Source organism: Taudactylus pleione, unplaced genomic scaffold (genome assembly GCF_031769625.1).
Source record: "Taudactylus pleione unplaced genomic scaffold, aTauple2 ptg001166l, whole genome shotgun sequence".
Classification (NCBI taxonomy): domain Eukaryota; kingdom Metazoa; phylum Chordata; class Amphibia; order Anura; family Myobatrachidae; genus Taudactylus; species Taudactylus pleione.
Genome location: NW_028285567.1, coordinates 614,514 through 634,002, shown reverse-complemented (window position 1 = coordinate 634,002; position 19,489 = coordinate 614,514). Strand labels below are relative to the sequence as shown.

The window sequence follows — 19,489 nt, the reverse complement described above, 5'->3', positions numbered from 1 at the left end:
AGCGAAGTGGAGGTAGAATCAGAAAAGCGAACAGTGAAAGAGCGATTAGATAAGTAAGATGAGAACCAAGAAAGGGCTGTGTCTTGAAGACCTATGGATTGTAGTGTTTGTATGAGAAGAGAGTGGTCAACAGTGTCAAAGGCAGCTGAGAGATCTAGAAAAATTAGAAGTGAATAATGGCCTTTAGCCTTGGCAGTGACCAGATCATTTACTACCTTAGCCAGTGCTGTCTCAGTGGAGTGTTGGGAACGAAAGCCTGACTGAAGTGGATCCAATAAGTTGTGGGTGTTAAGAAAGTGTGTGAGGCGAGTGTAGGCAAGTCTCTCCAGTAGCTTGGAGTGGCAAGGTAGCTGGGAGATAGGACGGTAATTTGAGAGAGAGTTAGGGTCAGAATTTAGTTTTTTCAAAATGGGAGTGATCACTGCATGCTTGAACAGTGATGGAAAGATACCAGTAGAGAAAGAGAGATTACAGATTTTAGTTAAGTGTGGAATGAGCACAGGAGACAGAGCTTTACTGATTTGTGAGGGTGTAGGATCAAGAGGAGAGGTAGTAGAGTAGGAGGATGAGAAGAGTGTAGCTACTTCATCTTCATTAGTGGGGTCAAATGATGAGAACGTGCCATTGGGTTCAGGTAGGGAATTGAACAAGACCCTGGCTGAGGAAGTGCATACCATTTCATTTCGGATATTATCAATCTTGTTTTTGAAATAGGAAGCAAGATCTTGTGCACTGATAGTAGCAGGTGGGTTGGGTGATGGAGGGTTAAGAAGTGATTTAAATGTATTAAAAAGTCGCTTGGGGTTAGAGGCTTGGGCAGAGATAACAGATTGGAAATATATCTGTTTGGCATTATCCAGTGCATTACGATAAGAGTGGTAGATTGTCTTATACGTGAGGAAGTCACTTGGAGTATGAGACTTTCGCCACTGACGTTCTACTTTACGTGAGAGTTTTTGTAGGTGTCTTGTGAATTTGGAATGCCACGGCTGACGTCTAAGTCTACGCGGAATGTGATGGGTAGCTGGAGCTACTTCATCAAGGGCTAGTTCTAGGGTCTGGTTCAGGTGTGATACAGCAGTCTCAGGAGAAGTGAAAGTAGAAATAGGTAAGAGTGATTGTTGCAGAGAGGTGGATAGTTGTTCAAAATTAATAGTATTAATATCTCTGCGGGTTTGAGGAGGTTTGGTTGATTTGCTTGGCATTGAGGCTGATGTAATGGAGGAGAGTGTGCAGGTGATAAGGTTATGATCTGAGAGAGGGAAAGGAGAATTAGTGAAATCAGAGACTGAACATAGTCTGGTAAATACAAGATCAAGGCAGTGGCCATCTTGATGAGTAGAGGAGTCAGTCCATTGGGAGAGGCCAAGAGAGGATGTTAAGGACAGAAGTTTGGAGGCATGAGGGGATTGTGGACTGTCAATGGGGATATTGAAATCACCCATGATGATGGTGGAGATGTCAGAGGATAGGAAGTGAGGGAGCCAGGCAGAAAAATGTTCCAGAAATTGATTGGGTGGTCCAGGTGGACGATAGATAGCAGCAATGCGCAGAGAGAAAGGAGTGAAAGTCCTAATAGAATGTACTTCAAATGATATAAATGTAAGGGATAGTACCTGTGGAATAACTGTGTATGTAAAAGATTGGGACAGTAGTATTCCTACTCCACCTCCTTTACTATTACCAGGCCTGGAGGTATGTGTGAAGTGTAGACCACCATGTGAGAGTGCTGCAGGGGAGGCAGTGTCTGTTTGTGTGAGCCATGTTTCTGTTAATGCCAGAAGATTGAGGTTATTAGAAATAAAGAGGTCATGGATGGATGTTAGTTTGTTGCAGACAGAGCGTGCATTCCATAAGGCACATTTCAGTGTTTTGGAGGGTGATGGGAGGCATGTGATGTGTCTGAGGTTTGCTGGATTTATATTCCGTGAGTAGGGCATGTGTGTAGGGCCTGGATTTGGTGATATGTCACCAGCTAAGAGAAGTAGAAGGAGAGAGACATAAATATAGTTCTGTGTTTTGTATGAAAGTTTTTTATGGCAACAGGTTGTGGATGTTATGGTCAATTTAGAAAGATAAGTAAATAGCTCATGTGTGTTCATAAGAGGGGAGTAGATTATTGAGGCTGCAATGTGTACAGAGGGGTGAGCTGCAGGGAGAGTAAAGGATGCAATAGCCTTAGAGAACATGCCATGGAGTGAAATAAGAATGAATAATGTATGGTACATGAAGGTTTAGAATAAAAAGAGAAAATCCGTATAATATAAATAGTTATTGTTTGCATTTAGAAATTACCTGCTTTATGATGTTGTTCAATGTTTGTTCAACTGGTTTTTAACTGTTCATTTTGATACTTCATGCATGGGATGCCCAGCTCAATCGAGCCCAGCTCTCTAGATCTGACTAGTAAGATATACTGTGGCTGATTAACATAGGCTACATCTGAGACATGTCCAGCTGACCTAAGGTGTTAAATTGCCTTGTGTTTGATTATGTAAACAACAGCCCAGTTTGCCATCATAAACTATGCTTCACTAACAACAACATCACAAAAATAGGAAATGACTATTGCAACAATTTAAAATATCACATACATTTAAATATGATGAATTAATAAAGTTCAGAGTATGATTGCAGGAGGGTGGATATCACATACATTTAAATATGATGAATGAATAAAGTTCAGAGTATGATTGCAGGAGGGTGGATATTAAGCTTCTCTGTCAGATCTTCTCCTAAAGGAGTACTTCCTCAGCATTTTAAAATATATGTGGCTTTAGATAAAAATTCTAGTGTAAGCAGAGTTATATCAATTTAAATTTCACATCAGCGTCGGCTGCAAGCTGGCTTCCCTGGCCAGAATCCTTTTACGATCCCTGTAGTCCAGGCACCATAAATGTCACTCTTGTAATAATGGATCTGATTTATGAACGAATACGATGGGAACAGTATTCACAATTGCGTAACACATCCAGTGATCTGCAGTTACTGTGCTCGGGAAGCATGAAGATTTTATAGGTTATTACGGCACAGTAAGGAGCGCAATTCACAGAGTAAAGAATGCTGCAGATTCAATTCCAATAATAGTAATTACAGTCGATGGTTATCGTTAAAGGTTTCACGGAAACAGCCCTCATAGAAGATTCATGGACAACAAAGTTAACAAATAAACACAAACTATACTTAACGAGTACTTCAAAATTACTTAGTATAGACTGCGCTGAATAAGGTTGTGGTGTAAAAGATGGACCGTTAAAAGGTCAACAATGTCTAGATAGACACCAGATGTTAGACAGACAATAGGTCGACAGGGTCAAAAGGTCAACACTTTTTTTCTAACCCTAACCCTCCCTCCCTCCTGGCGCCTAACCCCAACTCTCAGGATAGGTGCCTGATCCTAACTGTCCCTTCTAGTACCTAACCCTATCCCTCCAGTAAGTGCCTAACCTTAAACCTAACAAAACAAAAAAAAAAAAAAATCATGTGTTGACCATTTGTGTTTCGACCTTTTGACCTTGTCGACCATTTGTACCTGTCGACCTATTGCCTGTGACATCTGGTGTCTATCTAGACTTTGTCGACCTTTTAACTGTCTATCTATAGTCTAGTATCCCTGAATAATACAGAACAGACGAAGGTTACTGTCCTTTGTATAGTACTATCATGTAATGCACATGTGAAGGCTGGACTGTAGCACAGGCGCATGGCACAACAGCCAGATGCTGGCAGCCTTCAGCGTGGAGGATGCCACCGAGGAGGGGGAACAGAGGGCAGGTAGCAACCAATCAGCTTCTAACTATTATTTAACTGTTACATTATATATATAACATGCTAGCTATAAGCTGATTGGTTGCTATGGTCAACACCTCCTCTTGTCCTCTTAAGAAGGCTTAATAAATGTCCCCCTATGTTTTGGTACAGCTACAAAACTTTAAGACTTTTAGGGCCACCAAACTATGGTGACTGCATTGTAGGGCATATACTCACCCGGGATGTCAGAGAGGCTCCCAAATTTAGGGAAGCTCTCCCGGACTACCAAGAGAGTACACCAGCCTCCTGGATCTGGGGGTTATAAGACGTGATTTGCGGTGGATTGCGTCCTTGTGGCACCCACCCTTCCCACTTTACAACACAGAAAATGTGGTACAGTGGGAGGTCGGGGCTGTGATGACGCATTTCGCTCCAATCCCTACCCACCTCACACCTGTGCCTTCCCCCCTCCAGTATCTCCCAGGCATGAAGGTCGCCAGACATGCTGTAGGGACAGATTTTGACGCTTGAAAAGTAACCAGCATTATCATGTCTCTTATGAATTGCTTCTACTCCAGGACCACCACCAACAAACACCAAACCTTTATTTAAATTCCCCCGGCTCACGCTATGCAATGCCGCAGTATGCAACAGAGAGAGATTTGCAGCAAATGTTGTCATCAAGCCCTCAGACCAGCCATTCACTAGGAATCCGGGAGGCTGAGAGACTCACGAGAGTGTGAGAGAAACCAATGAAGTTTGGGAATCTCCCTGACACTCTGGGAGATTAGGCACGTATGTGTTGTGTACTACTGAGACGAATAATACAGTAATGAAAGGGTATACACTAAATATTTTGTCATGTTAGGAGGGAGATGCTTTGTTATTAGAGCAGACTAGGGGTGAGCAGGTTCGGATTTCTGAAATCCGAACCCCCCCGATCCGAGGCCGATCCGAGTCAGGTCCGACTTTTCCCGCCTGACTCGGATCTGAAATCGAGGCAAAACGTCATCATCCCGCCTTCCGGGTCTCGCGGGTTTTGGACCCTATATAAGGTACCCGCGTCGGCGCCATTTTCTCACTCGGCTGTGGACAGTGAAGAGGGAGGGTGGGAGTTAGGGCTGGCTGGGCTGTGTAGTGTAGTGTAGTGCAGTGTAGTGTAGTGCTGTGCTGTTATCCATAGGGGCTGTGTCCACTCCTCCAAAGTCCATAGGGGCTGGCTGTCTTGTGCTGTGCTGCTGTTGTCCATAGGGGCTGTGTCCACTCTTCCAAAGTCCATAGGGGCTGGCTGTGTTGTGCTGTGCTGTGCTGCTGTTATCCATAGGGGCTGTGTCCACTCCTCCAAAGTCCATAGGGGTTGGCTGGACTGTGTTGTACAGTCAGTTGTCCATAGGGGCTGTGTCCACACCAAAGTCCTGTGCAGTGTCCCAGTCCTAAAGGGGTGCTGTTGTGTTGTCCAGGGGGTGCTCTGTCCATCAGGGGTGCTCCCCCCAAGTGCCCAAAAAAAAAATATTTTCTGTGTTTGTGAATTGTGTGCGCAGTAGCCGCACGTGCATCAACAAAGTAGTGCCAAGCGTGCGCCTGTGTCATAGGTAAAGGGCCGGCTGGCTTGACCGTTAAAGGGTGCTGTAACCCCCAAATTGCACTCCAAACAAAATAAAAAAATATTTTCTGTGTTTGTGAATTGTGTGCGCAGTAGCCGCACGTGCATCAACAAACTAGTGCCAAGCGTGCGCCTGTGTCATAAGTAAAGGGCCGGCTGGCTTGACCATTAAAGGGTGCTGTAACCCCAAAGTACACTCCAAACAAAATAAAAAAATATTTTCTGTGTTTGTGAATTGTGTGCACTGTGGCTGCACGTGCATCAACAAAGGAGCAGCGTCAAGCGTGCGCCTGTGTCCCATGAGTAAAGGGCCGGCTGGCTTGACCATTAAAGGGTGCTGTAACCCCCAAATTGCACTCCAAACAAAATAAAAAAATATTTTCTGTGTTTGTGAATTGTGTGCACTGTGGCTGCACGTGCATCAACAAAGGAGCAGCGTCAAGCGTGCGCCTGTGTCCCATGAGTAAAGGGCCGGCTGGCTTGTCCATTAAAAGGTGGTGTAACCCTCAAACTGCGCTCCACAAAAAATTTAAAATTCTCCTTTTTTTTCTGTCTTTGTGAATTGTGTGGGTTGTAGCTGCACGTGCATCAACAAAGGAGCAGCGCCAAGCGTGCACCTGTGTCCCATAAGTAAAGAGCCGGCAAGTGCTCTAGTCTCCAACAAAAATAAAAAATTATTTTCTGTGTTTGTGTGCGCCTTAGCCGCACGTATATATCAATATAACTTAAATGGAGGACCAAACTTTCTCCGATAAAAATAAAAATAGGCAAAGATCAAGAACCACTTCCTCCTAGTGCTGAATCTGCTGCCACTAGTCATGACATAGACGATAACATGCCATCAACGTCGTCTGCCAAGGCCGATGCCCAATGTCATAGTAGAGGGCACATACAATCCCAAATGACAAAGTTCAGGAAAATGACCTTAAAAAAAAAACATTTAAATCATCTGAAGAGAAACGTAAACTTGCCAATATGCCATTTACGACACGGAGTGGCAAGGAACGGCTAAGGTCTTTCAATATGTTCATGACTAGTGGTTCAGCTTCACATGACGATGGAAGCCCTCCTCCCGCTAAAAAAATCAAACGAGTTAAGCTGGCAAAAGCACAGCAAAGAACTGTACGTTCAAAGAAGATATCACAAATCCCCAAGGAGAGTCCAAGTGTGGTGGCAGTTGTGATGCCTGACCTTCCCAGCACTGGACGGGAAGAGGTGGCTCTTTCCACCATTTGCACGCCCCCTGCAAGTGCTGAAAGGAGCACCCACAGTCCACTTGCTGATATGCAAATTGAAGATGTCACTGTTAAAGTACAACAGGATGAGGATACTGGTGTAGCTGGCGCTGAGGAGGAAGTTGGCGAGGAGGATTCTGATGGTGATGTGGTTTGTTTAAATCAGGCTCCGGGGGAGACAGTTGCTGTCCGTGGGATGAAAAAGCCCATCACGGTCATGCCTGGGCAGAAGACCAAACATTCCACCTCTTTGGTCTGGCAATATTTCTATCCAAATCCGGACAACAACTGTTTTGCCATATGTACCATATGTAAAGGTGAAATAAGTAGGGGTAGGGACGTTAACCACCTAGGAACATCCTCCCTTATACGGCACCTGCAGCGCGTTCATAAAAAGTTACTGTCAAGTTCAGAAACTTTGGCTAAGACCATAAGCAGTCCAGGGACACCTAAATCACGCTGTCCTGTTGTATCCAAGCGCCTGCAAACCACACCGTCAACTCCCTCCTCGTCAATTTCCTCCTTAGTCAGGATCGGAAGTAGTCCTGCAGGCCATGTCTCTGGCATGACTGACTCTCCTATCCGGGATTCCTCCGGAGGATCCTGCATTGCTACGCCTACTGCTGCCGCTGCTGCTGTTGCTGCTGCTGGGAGTCGTTCATCATCCCAGAGAGGAAGTAGGAACACCACTATTTTTACTAAACAATTGACCCTCCAACAGTCCTTAGCGAGGAGGATGAAGTACAACAGCAGGCATCCTGAAGCAAAACGTATAACTGAGGCCTTGACTGCTATGTTGGTGTTAGACGTGCGTCCGGTATCCGCCATTAGTGCAGTGGGATTTAGACAATTGATGGAGGTAGTGTGTCCCCGGTTCCAAATCCCGTCTAGATTCCACTTCACTGGGCAGGCGATACCGAGACTGTACAGAAACGTCAGAAAAAAAGTGTCCTCAGTGTCATGAAAAATGCCGTTGTAACCAATGTCCACTTAACCACAGACATGTGGACAAGTGGGGGCAAACTAAGGACTATATGACTGTGACAGCCCACTGGGTAGATGTATCACCTTGCGCAGCAACAACAGCAGTGTCACCAGTAGCAGCATCTCAGAAACGCCAGCTCGTTCCAAGGCAGGCTACGCTGTGTATCACCGGTTTCAGTAAGAGGCACACCGCCGACAACCTCTTAGAGAAACTGAGGGAAATCATCGCCCAGTGGCTTACCCCACTTAGACTCTCCTGGGGATTTGTGATATCTGACAACGCCACCAATATTGTGCGGGCATTACATCTGGGCAAATTCCAGCACGTCCCATGTTTTGCTCACACAATAAACTTGGTGGTGCAGAATTTTCTGAAAAGCGACAGTGGCGTGCAGGAGACGCTTTGGGTGGCCCGAAAAATTTCAGGCCACTTTCGCCATTCAGCGACTGCGTGCCGAAGACTGGAGCGCCAGCAAACACTCTTGAACCTGCCCCGCCATCACCTGAAGCAAGAGGTTGTGACGCGGTGGAACTCAACCCTCTATATGCTTCAGAGGATGGAGGAGCAGCAAAAGGCCATTCAAGCCTATACATCCACCTATGACATAGGCAAAGGAGGGGGTATGCACCTGACTCAAGCACAGTGGAGAATGATTTCCGTGTTGTGCAAGGTTCTCCAGCCCTTCGAACTTGCCACACGTGAAGTCAGTTCAGACACTGCCAGCTTGAGTCAGGTCATTCCCCTCATCAGGCTTTTGCAGAAGCAGCTGGAGAAAGTGAAGGAGGAGCTAAGACGGAGCGATTCCGCTCGGCATGTGGGACTTGTGGATGAAGCCCTTCATTTGCTTTGCCAGGATTCCAGGGTGGTCAATCTGTTGAAATCAGACCACTACATTTTGGCCACCGTGCTCGATCCTAGGTTTAAAGCCTATGTGGTGTCTCTCTTTCCGGCCGACACAAGCCTGCAGAGGTGCAAAGACCTGCTGGTGAACACACTGTCAGCTGAAGCGGAACGTGACACGTCAACAGCTCCTTCTTCATTTTCTCCTGCAACTGGGGCTGCCAGGAAAAAACTTAGGTATCCTAAGCAACCCGCTGGCGGTGATGCAGGGCAGGCAGGACCAAGTTTGGACATCTGGTCCGGACTGAAGGACCTGGCAACAATTTCTGACATGTCTACTGTCACTGCATATGATACTGTCACCATTGACTGAATGGTGGAGGATTACATCGGTGACAGCATCCAAGCAGGCATGTCAGACAGTCCGTACCTGTACTGGCAGGAAAAAGAGGCAATTTGGAGGCCCCTGTACAAACTGGCTCTATTTTACCTGAGTTGCCCCCCTCCAGTGTGTACTCCGAAAGAGTGTTTAGTGCAGCCGGGAACCTTGTCAGCGAAAGGCGTAGGAGGTTGCTTCCACAAAATGTGGAGAAGATGATGTTCATAAAAATGAATTATCAACTCTTCCAGGGAGACCAGCCTCCAGAACGTACAGAGGGACCTGTGGTGGTGGATTCCAGTGGGGACGAGTTAATACTCTGTGAGGATGAGGATGTACACAACACTGAAGAGGGTGAGGAATCGGTGGATGAGGAGGATGAGGACGACATCTTGCCTCCGTAGAGCCAGTTTGTGCAGGGACACATTAATTGCCAGCTTGTTTTGTGGGGGCCCAAACGAACCAATAATTTCAGCCACAGTCGTGTGGCAGACCCTGGCGCTGAAATGATTGGTTTGTTAAAGTGTGCATGTCCTGTTTATACAACATAAGGGTGGGTGGGAGGGCCCAAGGACAATTCCAGCTTGCACCTCTTTTTTTTCTTTGCATTTGCATTATGTACTGTTTGGGGCCTAGTTTTTCAAACTGCCATCCTGTCTGCCACTGCAGTGTCACTCCTAGATGGGCCACGTGTTTGTACCGCCCACTCGTGTCGCTTAGCATAGTCATCCATCTACCTCGGTGCAACCTTTTGGACATAAAAACACTATTGTGAGGTGTGAGGTGTTCAGAATAGACTGGAAATGAGTGGAAATTAAGGTTATTAAGGTTAATAATAGCATAGGAGCAGAAAAACCTACACATTCTGTGATTTTAGCTGTTTTTATGCTTTTTTAAAAAAAAAAATACAGATCCAAAACACAAAACCCAAAACACGGAAGGGTGATTTTGGCAAAACCAATCCAGATCCAAAACACGAAGAAAGATCCAGATCCAAAACACGAAAAGTGGCCGGTGCACACCCCTAGAGCAGACACATAGTGACTGAACGTCTTTTATACTTGAATTGCAGCAATGCACTGTGTGAACTGGCTGAGTCACACAGAGGTGAAGCACCAGCAATGACACTCGAGTGAGTGAGGACTTGGCTTTTTCTAACATTATCCACACACACACACACATTACAATATTCAACCAACCAATCACAATTATTTTTCTTGTTGACTATACCAAGTGCCCTGTAATATTCCATCCCACAAACAGCACTAGTGTTCATTCATAGCACCCTGCACCTGTCACAACCTCACGCAGTTCCCATTTGCTGTCTGGGGTGTCACTCTCTGCTCTGGTGCTTCTGGCACACTCAGCTGATGCAACAAACTGCTGAGATACCATAACCATGCAGATATAATCGCTGCATGCAGAATGGAGCCATTCACACTGCAAATAATTGGATGAGAAAGGGCACTGCTTCCACAAACTCCATAGATATAATAGGTTAATTTCAAACGCCATCTTTCATATGAATCAAAATAAAAAAAAATGCTCATTTCATTGTGCAGTTCAGAAATATTACATAGGAAATTACAAGCAGCAATATTATTATTACTGTTTTTTTTCCTAAAGACAACAGTTGCACACGACAAGGTCATTGCCAGAATTACAATGAAGAAAGTCTAAAAAAGCGATTTGCAGTCCAGGCAAGGGGCTTGGGGGCTGGAATGTGGAAAGGAAAACCAATTACAGCTCTTTGAATGGAGGACAATGGCTGCAGTGTTGCTCTAACCAGACCATATAGACACTTGGCCACATCTATGGCTGTGAGGTCAGGTGACCCAGCTGTGCGGGTGTTATCCGTGTTTACATTCACCACCTCCTACACAGAAGAAAGCCTGTTCGCTGGGCTCCATTTTTTTTCCTCGCCACTTATTCATGTCTTTAAAAAAAATATATGTATTCCTGTCCTATAAAAATCACATTATATTTTTCCTCAGAGGCTAAAAAAAAAAAAAAAAATGACAGAATTGGCCGGATAGAAATAATGTTCTTTAAAGAATAAAAATAAGATTATTGTAAGCATTGGGCACAGTCCACAAACTCGCTGCGCCAGGCACATCTACCCAGCACTCAGACATTACAGGTAATGGCATTTGCTTATAATTTCTGTGTGGAAATAAATAGGATAGCTCTTTGTATAAGCAACAAATCATTGGAAACACCTTTGTTAAATTAGAAACAATGATTGTACTTGGTCAAAAAGATGGGGCTTATTTTATACAATGCCCCGTATTGAGAGGGCTGTCTGATTAAAGTCTAATACTATACACAAGAAATAACTGAAGGGCTTATATGTAATTAAATATTAGTCCTTCACTCCTCTGCAGCCATGGAAGAAAACAGAGGCTTTTAAATAAGCAAATAATGACTTGCAGCTTTGCCTTGTAGTAATGTAAGATGTGGACCATACCTAGGACAGGGGAAGTAATGTCACAGCAACTGATAATATAACAGACACGGCTTTAGACCAGTATGAGATCCCACAAGGCCATTGCTATAAAGATGATGAGGGGGCTTCAGCTGCCTGTACTGGATTGGGGTAGTATTACTTTCGTTTTTAGCCCCCTGCCACTAAAACTTAATTGTCAAGTGTTTGCCCAACCTTATACTCCCGAATGTACCGATTCAGAGGGGATAGTCCAGATTTCTCTGCCCTGTCCCACTAATCTACTAAAATGGAAGGGTGGGAGGCATACCTTATGCAAGGCTGCTCTACAAGCTACAATTATCGTAGTAGTAGAAGTAAATTATACCCCTTTTACACCAAAATCCCGGGTCCGACCCTGGAATTTGAACACTGGTCAATCCCGGGTCGAACTCGGCTTCAGACCCCGTTTACACTGCAACTCGACCCGGGTTATTCCCAGGTTTGCCCCGTTTACACTGAACCCGGGGTAATCCCTGCTTTTCTCTATAGAAGTCATTAAAAATGGGTCTGTTTTAAGGTCTGACAAAGATGATCACAAAAGGCAACAAAAGAGAGGGGTGGGGACTGCTTACAGCATTGCTACTGGTTGCTGTTCTGGCTGTGGCAGGCTGTGTATCAGCCTGCATTTGTGGCTGCTGGTCAGGCTGCTGTGGTGTAGGAGGTTAGGCAGGCAAGCGATGGCTTCATGTGCGTCTCTCTCTGCAGGGCACTGACAAATTACATCATCTGCCGGTGCCCCAGAAGCTCCAATCAGCATCTTTTGGAGCTAGCCGGGTCAAATAAGCAGGGTAGCACCCGTTTACACTGCCTCATGACCCGGGAACAACCCATTTTCAACCCTGCTCTCAACCTGAGTAAGATTGCCCGGTAAATCGACCCGGGTTATTTTTTTGGGAGCCGTTCACACAGAGCCTCAACCCGGATCGACCTGGCAATAACCCGGGTTGTTTGGTGTAAAAGGGGTATTATAATCATGATAATAAATTGCTGTTACACAGTACTGGATGTAATAGAGTCTGTTATTACTGTACTGTTATGTAGGACTGGATGTAATAGTGTCTCTGTTATTACTGTACTATTATGTAGGACTTGGTGTAATAGTCCTTATTACTGTACTGTTATGTAAGACTGGATGTAATAGTGTATTACTGTACTATTATGTAGGACTGGATGGAATAGTGTGTTATTACTGTACTATTATGTAGGACTGGATGTAATAGTGTGTTATTACTGTACTATTATGTAGGACTGGATGTAATAGTGTGTTATTACTGTACTATTATGTAGAACTGGATGTAATAGTGTGTTATTACTGTACTATTATGTAGGACGGTGTAATAGTGTGTTATTACTGTGCTGTTATGTAGGACTGGATGTAATAGAGCGTTATCACTGTACTATTATGTAGGACTGGATGTAATAGTGTGTTATTACTGTACTGTTATGTAGGACTGGTGTAATAGTGTCTCTACTATTACTGTGCTGTTATACATTACCCCCCCCCCCCCCCCTGACCGCCCACTTTCGCTCAATAAGTGGGTGCGACCAGGTGCAGGGGCCAATCCGGGGACTTCCCTATCGCTGCAGTTGGCCGGGAGCGCCCCACGATTTTCAGGAGGCTCCCAGCCGTTCCGGGAGAGTAGGCAAGCATGCTTACTGTGCTGTTTTGTAGGACTGCGTATAAGTGTCTCTTATTACTGTGCTGCCATGTAGGACTGGGTATAATAGTGTATCTTATTAGTGTGCTGTTTGGCAGGATTGGGTACATTAGTGTCTCTGTTATTGCTGTACTGTTACGTAAGACTGGGTACAATAGTGTCTCTGTTATTATTGTATGTAATGCTGGGTGTAATAGTGTTTATGTTATTACTGTGCTGTTATGTAATACTGTGTATAATAGTATATCTGTTATTATTGTATGTAGGGCTGAGTGTAATAGTGTTTATGTTATTACTGTGCTGTTATGTAATACTGGATATAATAGTGTATCTGTTATTTTTGCGCTGTTAGGCAGGATTGGGTATAATGGTGTCTCGCTTATTACTGATCTATTAGGATTGGGTGTAATAGTGTCTTATTATTGCACTGTTATGTAATGCTGGGTGTAATAGTGTTTATGTTATTACTGTGCTGTTATGTAAGGCTGTGTGTAATAGTGTTATGTTATTATTGTGTGGCTAAGCAGAGTTGGGTGTAATAGAGTATCTGATATTACTGTACTGTTCTGTTCTGCAGTACTGGGTAGTGTCTCATTACTGAGCTGTTAGGCAGGATTGGGTGTAATAGGGTCTCTGTTATTATTGTACGGTTATGCATTATTGGGTGTCTATGTTATTACTGTGCTGTTAAGTAGGATTGGATGTCAAAGTGTCTGTTATTATTGTACTGCTACTGTATGTAGGTGTCATGGTGTCTCTTATTACTGTGCTGTTATAGTGGATTGGGTGTAATTGTGTCTGTGTTGTTATTGTACCGTTATGTAGAACTGGGTGTAATAGTGTCTCTGTTATTACTGAGCTGTTAGGGTGGATTGGGTGTAATTGTGTGTTTTATTATTGTACTGCCATGTAGGACTGGGTGTTATGGTGTCTCTTATTACTGTGCTGTTAGGCAGGATCAGGTGTAACATTGTCTGTTATTATTGTACTGCTATGTAGGACTGGGTGTAATAGTGTCTCTGTTATTACTGAGCTGTTATAGTGGATTGGGTATAATTGTGTCTGTGTTGTTATTGTACCGTTATGTAGGACTGGGTGTAATAGTCTCTCTCTTATTACTGTGCTGTTATAGTGGATTGGGTGTAATTGTGTCTGTGTTGTTATTGTACCGTTATGTAGGACTGGGTGTAATAGTGTCTCTCTTATTACTGTGCTGTTATGGTGGATTGGGTACAATTGTGTGTGTGGAGTAATTGCACCGTTATGTAGGACTGGGTGTAATAGTGTCTCTGTTATTACTGTGCTGTTATAGTGGATTGGGTATAATTGTGTCTGTGTTATTATTGTACTGCTATGTAGGACTGGGTGTAATAGTGTCTCTCTTATTACTGAGCTGTTATGGTGGATTGGGTGTAATTGTGTCTGTGTTATTATTGTACTGCTATGTAGGACTGGGTGTAATAGTGTCTCTCTTATTACTGTGCTGTTATGGTGGATTGGGTACAATTGTGTCTGTGTTGTTATTGTACCGTTATGTAGGACTGGGTGTAATAGTGTCTCTGTTATTACTGAGCTGTTATAGTGGATTGGGTGTAATTGTGTCTGTGTTGTTATTGTACCGTTATGTAGAACTGGATGTAATAGTGTCTCTCTTATTACTGAGCTGTTATAGTGGATTGGGTATAATTGTGTCTGTGTAGTTATTGCACCGTTATGTAGGACTGGGTGTAATAGTGTCTCTGTTATTACTGAGCTGTTATAGTGGATTGGGTGTAATTGTGTCTGTGTTGTTATTGTACCGTTATGTAGAACTGGGTGTAATAGTGTCTCTGTTATTACTGAGCTGTTATAGTGGATTGGGTGTAATTGTGTCTGTGTTGTTATTGTACCGTTATGTAGAACTGGGTGTAATAGTGTCTCTCTTATTACTGAGCTGTTATAGTGGATTGGGTATAATTGTGTCTGTGTAGTTATTGCACCGTTATGTAGGACTGGATGTAATAGTGTCTCTGTTATTACTGAGCTGTTATAGTGGATTGGGTGTAATTGTGTCTGTGTTGTTATTGCACTGTTATGTAGGGCTGGGTGTTGCCCTCAGCGGGCAGTTCACATCTTTTGGCCAAAAATTTGGAAATGCTTTTACCGTGCCAAATGAAACCACAGAAGCTCAGCCCTTTGGAAACACAACACTGGCTGTTAGTCTTACAAGCCACAGTGGGTTTTTTTCCATTCTTAATCATAAGATTAAGTATGGGTATTACTTTAGAAACCTCTACTTTATATCTTCTGGCAGGCTGCTCGGAATTCCATGCATTTTGCAGCAGAATGTGGAACAGTAACATCAGTACAAAAAGTTGCAGTTTGCTTTTGGGTTATCAGTGTAAGATATAAACCTATTTGTTATTGTGGGTTAATAAACACGTCCATAACTCCCATGCATATGTTAACAAGAAAACTAGTCTCACAGCAACAAGGCCAGATTTGTAAAGAAGCACTTTCCTGTTTCATAGTGTGCCAATCGCCCAGACACAGAGATGGTGCCTTCTGGGGTGAACCAATACTGATCCTATTAAATTGCCAGGAGCATATGACATCACAAAGATATGAAGTGTACTGATAGGCTGCATTCTCTTGAAAGCCGGTTCAGACCACAAATCTTTTGTCGCCACTATAGATAAGCACAGGCTTGTCTACCCTCCCGATTTGGTCGGGAGCCTCCCGAATATTGGGTGCCGTTCACGACCCCCCAGAAAAGGCAGGCAAGCCTCCCGGCTGCCGCCTGCCCCCCCGACTACTACAAGAAACACCCGCAGCGGGGGGGGGGCTCGATGACGCGATTCGCGCCAAATCGCCTCATCGTGGCTCCACCCCCTGCTTCACAATGTCAACATTTTCGGCAATGTGAAGAGGGGGCGGAGCCACGATGATGCAATTGCGTGGCTTCACCCCCAATATCGTGTCATTGCCCGGCCACGCCCCCCCCCGCTGCACGCAGAAATTCAGCTCCCTCTCGGAAGGAGGGTGCTCAATGTCGGCATGTATGGGTAAGCAGCTGGTTGGGGCACACTACTGGTCCCTCTATTAAATAATACAAGACCTCTGTGTCCACTGGACACTAGGTGGGAGCCCAGGCTGTATAATGAATGATTCGGCGCTGGCAATGGATATTCTTTAACGGTCTCCTCTTCCTCCACACTCCCGTCTGCCCACTTCACTCAGCCAATGACTGCCGCCTCATCTCCCAACCGATTACCTCCTCTCACCCCCGTCTCCAAGGTTTCACCTGTGCTGCGTCCCACCACTGGAACTCTCTCCATCCCCCAATCAGACTCACCACCTCTATCCAAAGCGTCAAACGGGCTCTCAAAACCCACTTCTTTATCAAAGCCTTCCAGCTCTCATCCTAGCCCACTGCTCTATGCTCCTTGCTCACTGTCTCTCCCCTCTGTGTCATCCCTGTCTGTCTGTCCCTCCCCTTTAGATTGTAAGCTCTCACAAGCAGGATCCTCTTCCATCATGTGCTTTTCCCTCGCTCACTTATACACCCCCCCCCCCCCCCCACCTTCACTGCTAACAATGGCACCAAACCTTTGGTTTCAATAGCTGGCACTACTTCTGTGGGTATTTTGACTGCATGTGACACAAAGTTTATATAGCTTGTATTGGATGTTCTTCAATGTTTTGTACTGTAAGTCTTTTGTTCGCACTGTTTCTGTACTCTGTAAGGCACTACATTACCCTTGTGGGGCCTTATAAATAAAGGGTAATAGTAACAGACAACTTGAACATATGCATACCAGCCCTGCCCACTTTATTATCGTTCCAAGACCACCCTGACCCCCATGCCATCTGTTCTTTAACTACTGAGAAATGAACATACAAACAGGGGTTTGGTCTTCGAGATGGACAAAAAAAAAAAAAAGAAAAAACTTTCCCCAATTTTATGCAATACTTTTAATAGGAACCCATCCACCTACTTAATCCAATATTTATGACTAGGATTGAAAGGTGAAACCAATTTAATAAGGAATATTCCCATTACAGAAATGGACTGCTTGGTAGGTTAGCACAGGGACACATCAGAGGTGAGGTCACCATGGCCATGAATACAGGCTTTCACAGTTCTATACCGAGACCTTACCTTTTAGATATAATAGTACTACATGGCCAGGTTCTACAGCACATTCTCTAGATCAGCGTTGTACAAAACTTCCACCACTATGTATACAGGTGACGGAGTGACTATTATGTAGTATTGAGCAGGGCAGTGATGTATCTATAATTGGTGCATGTTTTTCAATACTTACCTCTCCGGAAGTCCCGCGTCGCAGCACAAATCACAGAGAAAATGGTCACTGCGCCATTTTCATGGAGACCTGCGCAGCCAGAGAGGATGGGACCCGGACAGACACTGCATATGGGCCCCCTCATCTATTAATACGACCCTGGAGCAAGGGATGCTCTATTGGGAAACTCCCCAGCATTACCCACCAGATTGTGGTGTAGAGGTCCCACCATAGCGCTGAGCGCTTCTCTGGCATTCCTGTTAAAGCTGTGGAACCTGCGTTCCCGTCAATTAAAGGGATTTTAAACAACAACTTTTAAAACATCAATTGCTAATAAGTGTGCCAGGTCATGCGACCTAAGAGGTGTGAGGCATGATCCAGGTCACGTGGCCACCTGTGGTCAGAGAAGATTGAAAACCACCCACCCTGAACTGCTGCTTATTAAATAGGTCTAACCACTGCCCCTTTCTATAAACAGCAAGCTAAAATTAGGCCCAAATAACGGTAAACGATGTGTACCCAGCGCGATGTCGTTAGCGACGGGACCCGGCAGGGATGCAGGCATTGGCGGGGGGGTGCCATGCTGCACTCAGCAGCATGGCCCCCGCTGAAGATATCGCCATCGCCATATGGGCCATCGATGTCACTGACGACCGTAACATTCCGATGTGTTGGAATCTGACAAATCGTTCATAATATCATCTAGTGTGTACCCAGCTTAAATCTCACAAACTGATTAATCAGGCATTCCTAACTAGCGATCTCTGGCACGGATTGCCAAGCTGGATTCCTAGGTGCCCATAACATGATAATGTCTCAAGACAAACGCATCTTGTTTGGAATAATAGTGCGCTGCTATTACAACTTCTAACTGAGAACGATACAGATAAGAAACCGTGTCAAAAATCATTTCTTTCTAACCAAAATTAAAAATGTACATTCCATTTGACATTACACAGCATCTTAAAACAAATCACTTTTGCAATATACCCCGTTTAAAAAGGTATAATTAGGCAAAGTCACTGTTTTTATTGATTATTATGCAATCTCGCTAGGATCCAGGTTCACAACAGTCTGGATTTCTTTATAGGAGAAGGGAAGATGGACTAAGCCTTGGAGAGAGATAAAGTGGAGAGATGTAAAGTACCAACCACCCAGCTCCTAACTGTCACATTACAGGCTGTGTTTGAAAAAAGTTAGGAGCTGATTGGTTGGTACTTTATCTCTGTCCACTTTCTCTCTCTCCAAAGCTTAGTACATCTACTCCAGTCTTAGGCCCGTATTCAATTTGGAGCGAAAAGCCGTTTTCGCGTGTTTTTGGCAAAAACTTTTTGCCGATGAAGTCATTTTCGCCTGTTTTAATTTCACTCCGTATTCAGTTTGAAAGACTTTCCACCAATGTAATAGGCGAAAATGTTTCGCCTATGAATAGCAGGCGGAAAAAAGTGCAGAATTGGGGTTTTGGGGTGCAACATTGCGGGAACCCCTGTGCAGCCTTTAGACAGTCCCTCAAAAGGTAAACTGTGTCAAAAAAAAAAAAAAAAAGACTTAAGAACACCCCAAAAAAATCACTTTTAATTTGGGGGCGAAAAAAAAAAAATGTTGGGGGACAAAGTTAAAAACTAGCGAACTTGACTCTGGGGGGGTCCCCAAGTATGCCCCAGGTGTTTTTTTCATTGCAGGGGCTTGCGGCAGGTGGATTTTGCACGATTTTTAAACTTCACTTTAGCAACTTTAAAATATGCTACCCCCCATTTTCAAGTACCCCAAAATTGCTGGGAGAAGTTATTTTCTGCAAAATAACCTCCTGAATACTATTCCTCACCACTTATACAAAAAACGTTATTTAGCAGCTATTGAGCCCGTTCAAAAACACCAAACACCTTCAGCAAGCCAAATCGGGGGGTACCATAGCTAACCCCCATGTCAGAACATCTTTTGGGGGGCGTCAGGCTAAGTCCCCCAAATCTGACAGTACTTTCCGCTTGTTTAAGTTTCTCCGGGTCCCGTTTTTGCCTACTTTCAAATTGAATACGGCAATACGCGTGCATGCGCATGATAGTTGTCCGCCTGCAAAACACGCGATGTAGGCGAAAAGTCCGGGAGGCGAAAAAGTATTGCAGCTCAGCTCAATATGGGCCTTATTCTTAAACTGACAGTCTAAGTGCTACATCCTTTTATAAAAAATACTATGTTATGTAAGAAGCAATTTGATTTCAGCATTTATTCAAAAATATTTTACATTTGAAAAGTACTTTGAAATACAGT

The 19,489-nt window shown here is 44.3% G+C and overlaps 1 protein-coding gene across 2 annotated transcripts in view; it reads right to left on the bottom strand.

Annotated features, from left to right (window-relative positions):
• RGS12 (regulator of G protein signaling 12) overlaps positions 1-19,489 on the bottom strand; it is a 218,373-nt gene that overhangs the window by 163,103 nt on the left and 35,781 nt on the right. The window lies entirely within an intron of this gene.